Genomic DNA, 8,876 nt, shown 5'->3' on the forward strand with positions numbered 1-8,876 from the left:
AGTTAAATGAAAGGTGGTTCAGACTGGGAGATGTTTGCGATGTTTAAAACTGACAAAGAATATAAAAATTGTAGACAAATCAGCAAAAAAGACAGAAACTTCTTTAAAAACGGACAGTTCAAGAAGACTAGGAATTTCAAAGAAGAACAGATGTTAATTTGCTAACAAGTATAGAAAGATCTACCTCCTTTGTAATCAGTTTATAGCAAACTGAAATGGTAAGATACTATTCAACATATATAAGTTAGGCAAAAATGGACAAATTGCACAATACAAAGAATGGATAAGGACGTAGGGAAACAGTAACCACTTCTGGTTGGACTGGATAAGCATATCTATTAGTAGGAATTGGTACAGTCATTTCCAAGGTGCTTGGGGCAGAACTTACTGAAGGTAAGTTAACATATACTTTAAGACCCAGAAATCCCACTCTTGGGTATTTGCTGCAGAGAACTCACAGGTTTCTATATGTGAATCCATGTAAGACTGTTTATGTAGGTGGGACAACCTAATTATCCATCACTAGTGATATGGTTTGACTCTGTGTCCCTAATGACACCTTAAATTGTACTAATCCCCATATGTCAAGGGAGGGACCTGGTGGGAGGTAATTGAATCATGGGGAAGGGTTTTTCCTATGCTCTTCTCATGATAGTGAATAAATCTCATGAGAGCTGATGGTTTTATAAAGGGGAGTTCCCCTGCACATGCTCTCTCTGGCCTGCTGCCATGTAAGACATGACTTTGCTCTTCCTTCATTTTCTACCATGATGGTGAGGACTCCCCAGCCATGTGGAAGTTCATTAAACCTCTTTTCTGTATAAAATACCCAGTCTTGGGTGTATTTTTATAAGCAGCATGAGAACAGACTAATACAACTAGTGGGATGGATAAGTGAAAAGAGGAGAATGCATTCTCTGGAATACTATGCAGCAATACTATAATATATACATGTGTATACACATACATCTATCATGTAATAATGTATACAGCTACATAAAGAAATGTTAATAGCATAGTACATAGTGAAAAAAGAAATAGTAAAAAGCAGCAGAAGAAACAAGGCATAATAACCTTTATTCAAATTGAACACACATATACTTACAAAACTGTATTTTTACACTGATGCATATTTAAGAAGTATCAAATTCATTAGAGTGGGTGTCTATTGGAGAGGAGGAGGGTGATGAGAGCAGGGGTGGAGATGGAAAGAGAAAAGTATAAAATGCAACAAGACAAGGGCCTAGTGTAAACCAGTAGGTAAGTCAAGTGTCTACTCTGAGGTCCCTTATTCCTCAGTAAACAGTGGCAGAAGCTGCTCATTGAAAATGGGGACTTTTGCACTATGAACAAGTTCCCACATTCCATTTATTCCATTGTCACTGTTAGCATGGCTCAATATTCAACAAGCAACATAAATGAATATATAACAAGCAGAATAACTTATCTTTAGGTTGTTAGTGAAGATGCTTCATCAGGTCTGACTCGGGCCTTATTGGATCACATTTCTTCACCTTTGTTGTCTATGTTCTGCTGATTTCTCCTCTGTGTTCTTGTGTTAGATCTATTCTGAACTTAGGATGGTTGTAGAGAATACTGAATGTCTGGTCCAAAATTTCTCACAGTTCAATTGTGATACAGTGTCTGTATTCACTCAATTTCAAAAGAGGCTTTCTTCTTCCAATATGTTCTACAGAATGTCTGACACTAGTTACTTACCATATGATAGGAAAAGGATCTGTTTTTCCTAGCACTTGGGAGTTCCCAGTTAACAGTGAGCAGCTGAAGCTATGGGAAGGTTGAGCTCTACATTTTTCTAGGAAGAGTGGCATCTAGATGGCACTTTTTGAATGAATAGCTCTCCATTCATGTCAACTTATTTTCTACTGCATTTTATTCCTTGTGATTATTTGAAAATACTGCTTCTGTCTATAACATTTTGAGATTTTACTATTTAACATATCGCTTATTATCACTGAAGTTATTCCTGCATATCCCACCTCTCGTATATTGTAAAACATTCTTGTCTTCTAGGTCTTCAGCCACCTGCAGAGAAGGGGATTAGTTAGAAAGCCTAGGCTTTTTTGGATTTGATTTTTAGTTTACCAACACGACCTTTTAGCATAAGTAAGGGTAGGTAAGGTAGTTTAGTGAGAAGAACACTAATTTTGTGATCTTAGCTTAATGAAAATCTCCCAGAGTACAGTTTACTTATTAATAAAATTAGAAAATAACGTGGAGGAATTGAGTGAGGTAATGTGAACCATAGCTGTTACACACTAGGCTCTGGATAAATAATAGTTCTGTTAGGGACCAAAACCATATATGATTTTCTATAATATTACTAAATCAGATCTATCTGTAGAGTGATACATTTCTTGAAAACATACAGAAAATACAATACCTGAGTCATTTTTTCTCACCCACTCTGCTGATGCATTTCTTTACGTGGTTGTCTTTCTCAGCTCTGAGGAGGAGAAGGCCTATCATTACCGCAGGCGGTGGTGATTTGTTGCTGCCTCAAGAAACAGCAGCACTTTTCACCCCCGCCCTCAAATTGTCAAGTACATCAAACTTTAATAACTTCACTTCCTGGGAGAAGTTTTTTAGTTGTGGTGAAGGGGTTCGCCTGCTAGTAATCTCTCTTATTTCTTCAACTCCTAGGGTTGTTTTTCTTACTTGCAATGAGAATAGGTTGACACGTGCCCTCCAGGAATGACTTTCAAGACTCTGCCATAGGATTAACCCGCCATGATGTGGAATGGAAGGCAGCAAATACATCAATAATATAATGACTAAGCAAAAATAACCACTGTTCTCTTAGTGAAGGGATGGATGGCAGGATTTCAATTTCACTTATCAAGAGGCCATTCATGTTGATAACCTCAGCTAGTAGATAAAAGGTATAACTTGCAACATGAAAATAATTCTCCCATTTCCCTCCTGTTCTTGTATTCTCCGTTTTTTTTAGAGTTTATTTTCTTAAGAGGAGTTTTAGGTTCATGGCAACATTGAGCAGAAGGTGCAGAAAGTTCCTATATATCCCTTTTCCCACCCATACACAGGATCCCCCATTATCAACATCCTCCACCAGAGTTGTGCATTTGGTGAACCTTCCTTCATACATCGTTGCCACCCAAAGTCCACAGTTTACATTGGATTTCATTTGTGATGTTGGACATTCCATCGGTTTGGACAAATGTATAAGTGTATCTCCCTACAATTATACTATCAAGCAAAGTAGTTAAATGCCTTAAAAATCCTCCGCTCCACCTCCCTCTCCATTGACCCTTGATCTTCATCCCTCCTTTCCCACTGACCCTGATCTTTTTGCCATCTCCATAGCTTTGCCTTTTCCAGAATGTCATATAATTGGAATCATACAGTATGTAGTTTTTTCAGATTGATTTCTTTCACTTAGTAGTATGCATTTAACATTCCTTCATGCCATTGCATGGCTTGATAGCTAATCTCTTTTTGGCTCTGAATATTCTATTGTCTGGGTGCACCACATTTTATTATTCACATACTGAAGGACATTATGATTGCTTCCAAATTTTGGCAGTGATAAAAAAGCTGCTATAAATGTGTGCAGACTTTTGTGTGGACATAAGTTTTCAACTCCATTGGGAAAATACCAAGGAGCACAATTTCTGGATCCTATGGTAAGAATATGTTTGGTTTCTGTAAGAAAAGCTCCTGTCTTCCAAAGTAGCTGTACCATTTTGCATTCTCACGAGTAATGAATGAGAGTTCCTGTTGCTCTGTATCTTTGTCAGCATCTGATGTTGTCAGTGTTCTGTATCTTGGCCATCCTACTAGACAAATAGATGCATAGTGGTATCTGATTGTTTTAATTCTCATTTGCCTAATAACATATGATGTGGAGCATATTTTCATATGTGCTATGGTCTAAATGCTTGTGGCCCCCCAGGATTCAAATGCTGAAACCTAATCATCAATTTGGTAAGATTAGGAGCTTGGGCCTTTGGGAAGGTGATTAGGTCATGAGAGTGGAGTCCTCATGAATGAAATTAGTACCCTTATAAAATAGGCCCCAGGGAGCTTGTTTGCCCCTTCCACCATGTAAAGACACAGCAAAAAGGCACCATCTATGAACCAGAAAGTGGCCCTCAGCAGGTATTGGATCTGCCAGCATCTTAATCTTGGATTTCCTAGCCTCTAGAATTGTAAGAAAAAACTTCTGTTGTTTATAAGCCACACAGCCCAGGATATTTTGTTATAGCAACACAAATAGACTGAGACAATATGCTTATGTGCTATTTGTATGTTTTTTTGTTGAGGTGTCTTGTATTTTAAAAATACCTCATTCTGCCTTTTTTCTTATTAAATTTGAAATCTTTGTTATATACAAGGAATACAGAATGCCACATAATTCATCTTAGTGGCCTGCCTAGAGCCACGTCTTTGGGGACAAGCCCCTCTCCTAATTTGGTTGACCTCCTTCTCCAAGTGGAAACTCACCAGCCTCCCACAGCCTCACCCCTAGTACAGATCCCACGTTAATAATATAAAACACCTCTGAAATAGGAAACAAGGATTTACAGGTAAAGGTATGTTATTTCTTCACAGGCACACAGTATGATGTTGATGGCCTGCTTCCTTGTTCAGGTTGTTAACTCCAGTTTGCATCCCCTCAGCACGTGGGTCAGGAAATTGTGCAGTGTTAGGGATGGGGGACAGCTGGTAAGAAGCATAGTTCACAGTGAATTAACCCGTACTGAGACCAAGGCAATATTATAGAAAATCCAGAGAGGAGAAAACCCAGAGGCAGATAATTTGCACACCAACTCTTTAGGAAATTCATAGATTGTTGTTCTAAGGCAGGGTTCTTAGAATTTATAAGTTCCTTAAAAAACCCATCCCCCAGCTTCCTGAGAAGAGACTTTGGGTTTTATCCAGCTTCTGAAACTTGCTGACCATGCACAAATACAGGAATTTATGCAAGTTGGTAGTCTGAACTTTTTAATGTACAGATCGTAGTCATTAAGTGCTGTTAGAAGAAGATGAATATGCAATTTAGAGAGAAACTTGCATCTAACTACCAGCTTAATTAATATGGGGGGACTGCAGCAGTAAAAAAATTATTTCTTCCTCAATTTGCTAATGTGTATTGTTGCTTCCTCCTCTCCAAGCTCAGGGACTTGGACTTTAAGGGTAAGCAGATGATACTGAGCAGGCAGTGAGGTGGGTGTCACTGTTGCATGGGGGTTATGCCACTGTGCGTTCAGGGGGTCCAGGCTGTCCCTCCCTCCTGGATATCTGCCTCTGTTTCTCCCCTTTTATGGTTCATGGGCCTGACATTCCTCTTTTGTGTGCTTCTCAATGTGATTCTATTTCGAGGTTTCTGGATTTACTTTCCTTCTTCCTGTTTTTTTTTTAGAAATTTCCATAGGTTATTAGAAAACAGGTGGTGTTTAGTTACATGAGCAAGTTCTTTAGTAGTGATTTGTGAGATTTTGGTGCACCCATCACCTGAGCAGTATGCACTACACCCAATTTGTAGCCTTTTACCCCTCACCCCCTCCCACCCTTGCCAAGTCCCTAAAGTCCATTGTATCATTCTTAAGCCTTTGCATCCTCATAGCTTAGCTTCCACTTATGAGTGAAGCAAACATAGGGTGTTTGGTTTTCTATTCCCGCATTACTTAACTTAGAATACTGGTCTCCAATTCCATCCAGGTTGCTGTGAATACCATTATTTCATTCCTTTTTATGGCTGAATAGTATTTCATGGTATATATACCACAATTTCTGTATCAACTAATTGATTGATGGGCATTTGAGCTGCTTCCATGTTTTTGCAATTGCGAATTGTGCTGCTATACACAGTGTGTGCAAGTATCTTTTTCGTATAATGACTTCTTTTCCTCTGGGTAGATACTCAGTAGTGGAATTGCTGGATAACATGGTGGTTCTACTTTTAGTTCTTTAAGGAATCTCCAGACTGTTTTCCATAGTGGTTGTACTACTTTACATTCCCACCTGCAGTGTAAAAGTGTTCCCTTTTTACCACTTCCCTGCCAACATCTATTTTTTTTTTTTTTTTTTTTTGATTATGGCCATTCTTGTGGGAGTAAGGTGGTATCACATTGTGGTTTTGATTTCCTTTTCTCTGATCATTAGTGATGTTGAGCATTTTTTCATATGTTTGTTGGCCATTTGTGTATCTTCTTTTGAGAATTGTCTATTCATGTCCTTAGCCCATTTTTCGATGGGATTGTTTGTTTTTTATTTGCTAATTTGAGTTCCCTGTAGATTCTGGATATTGTTGTTTATCAGATATATACATTGTGAAGATTTTCTTCCATTCTATGGGTTGTCTGTTTACTCTGCCGGTTGTTTCTTTTGTTGTGCAGAAACTTTTTAGTTTAAGTCCTTTATCAATGCTTTTGTTGTGTTTGCTTTTGGGTTCTTGGTCATGAAGTCTTTGCCTAAGCTAATATCTAGAAGCATTTTTCTGATGTTACCTTCTAGGATTTTTATGGTTTCAGGTCTTTGATTTAAGCCCTTGATCCATCTTGAGTTGATTTTTGAATAAGGTGAGAGATTAGGATCCAGTTTCATTATTCTACCTGTAGCTTGCCAATTATCCCAGCACCATTTGTTGAATAGAGTGTCCTTTCCCCACTTTGTTCTTGCTTACTTTGTCAAAGATTGGTTAACTGTTTAAGTATTTGGATTTATTTCTGGGCTCTCCATTCTGTTCCATTGGTCTATGTGCCTATTTTTATACCAGTACTGTACTGTTTTGGTGACTATGGCTTTATAGTATAGTTTGAAGTCAGGTAATGTGATGCATTCAGATTTGTTCTTTTTGCTTGGTCTTGCTTTGGCTATGTGGCCTGTTTTTTGGTTCCATACGAATTTTCAGATTGTCTTTTCTAGTTTTGTGAAGAATGATGGTGGTATTTTGATGGGAATTGCATTGAATTTGTAGAGCTTTTGGCAGTATGGCCATTTTCACAATATTGATTCTACTCATCCGTGAACATGGGACGTGTTTCCATTTGTTGGTGTCATCCATGGTTTCTTTCAGCAGTGTTTTGTAGTTTTCCTTGTAGATGTCTTTCACCTCCTTGGTTAGGTATATTCCTAAACATTCAATTGTTTTGCTGCTATTGTAAAAAGGGGTTGAGTTCTTGATTTGATTCTCAGCTTGGTCGCTGTTGGTATACAGCAGAACTACTGATATATGTACACTAATTTTGTATCCTGGAACTCTGATGAATTCATTTATCAATTCTAGGAGCTTTTTGGAGGAGTCTTTAGGGTTTTCTAGGTATACGATCATATCATCAGCAAACAGCAACAGTTTGACTTCCTGTTATTTTGTGAGTCCTGTGTGTCTCTGCTCCCTGTGTGTTCACCCTGGTGCTGTGACCATCAGCTCCAGATCCTAGCCTGATGAGATGTTCAAGGGACTTTGAGGTTCCTCCTAGATAATAAGATGTCAGCACATGACTGCACATGATTTGCAGATGACAGCATGCTCCAGTAGGACTGGCCTTGAGCCCAGTTGTAAGTAGGGGGTGGCCACCTCTGTGCTTAATGGTGCTCTCTTTTGGCCTCTTGCAATCCTAAGCTTTCTCACTGTGATTCCCCATTACACTTCTGGACCTTTCCTAATTCCTCTTCCTCACCTGAATTGTTTCCTATTTGTTCAGGATCCTATTCAAACTGAAAGTCCACATCTGACCCATTCCTCATGGCTAAGCTTAGGATTCAATACTTCAATGGAATCTTTTCTGAACACCACAGAGCTTAGTGATTTTATCTTTCTTTGGCCATAGAGTCCTTAGTCAATGCAATTTATTTGGTCCCTGATGATACTTCATACGTATATCTGTCATCTGTACTCTGTGCCAGGCACTGTTGAAGGCCCTAAGAATACACAGGTAGATAAAATTGGATAAACTTGCAAGCTGGTCAGGAGAGGCAGCCAATAAAACAGAAGAAAGATAATGTCACATCATAAGAAATGCTATTGCAAATAAAACTAAGGATGGGACAGAGTGCATAGGAACTCTCTTAGAATGATAGATCTCAGAAGAGGTGATTGTTGAGCTGAGATCTGAAAGACAAAAAGGATCCAGCTATGGAAAGACTTTGGGGTGGATGAAACAACCACAAAGATCCTGTGGTTGGAATGAGCCTGTTGTAGCCAAGGATAGGAAAGAATCCTGTGTGGCTGTTCTTGGAGCTCAGCAAGGGCAGGCATGGAGACATGCAGTGAGGCTACAGGGTTGAGCAGGAACCAGACTCTGCAGCACCTTGTATACCAGGGTAATACTCTGGAGGGCTTAAAGCAGAGAATAATTGACCTAATTTATAGTTTTAGACCAGCCTGTTTGCTGTGTAAAGACTGGACTGTCTAGGGACAAGAGTGGAAGTGGGAGCACCAGCTCTGAGGCAACTGTAGCACATCGTCCAAGCAAATGATGCATGTAACTTGGATGGAGAGAAAGGGATGAACTCCAGCAATATTTTAGAGACAGAAATGAGACAATTTGATGACAAGTTAGATTTGGAGGATAAGGGAAGGTGCCATCAGGTATGATTCTGTGGTGCAGAGCTTGAGGATGTGGGTGAACTGAGGAGAGTCAGGAGTTCTACTTGGCCACTGTGGTGGACATTCGTCATTCTTCTTAGCCACTGAGCACGACTGAGCATCCTTCCTATGTATGAGGATTTCCCCTACTTTAGGAATCCATATTTCCCTAAGATATAAATCAGAATCCTGCTTTACCAGTAACCCCCAGGGCTGGGTTGCAGCTTGTGACCCTGGCTCAATCAGACACACATGTGAAGCTCCAAGTTGGCATCCATTCTGGCCATGGAGTCAGCAGCCTCAT

The 8,876-nt window shown here is 39.4% G+C and overlaps 1 long non-coding RNA gene across 1 annotated transcript; it reads right to left on the minus strand.

Annotated features, from left to right (window-relative positions):
• Positions 1-1,038: 1,038 nt before the first annotated feature.
• On the minus strand, positions 1,039-2,756 carry LOC126961642 (uncharacterized). Its single transcript, XR_007728376.1, has 2 exons — positions 2,405-2,756; positions 1,039-2,046 (listed from the first exon to the last, which is right to left on the minus strand). It is a non-coding gene; the product is annotated as an uncharacterized LOC126961642 (long non-coding RNA).
• Between the last annotated feature and the right edge of the window lie 6,120 nt (positions 2,757-8,876).

Source organism: Macaca thibetana, chromosome 8, assembly GCF_024542745.1.
Source record: "Macaca thibetana thibetana isolate TM-01 chromosome 8, ASM2454274v1, whole genome shotgun sequence".
NCBI lineage: Eukaryota > Metazoa > Chordata > Mammalia > Primates > Cercopithecidae > Macaca > Macaca thibetana.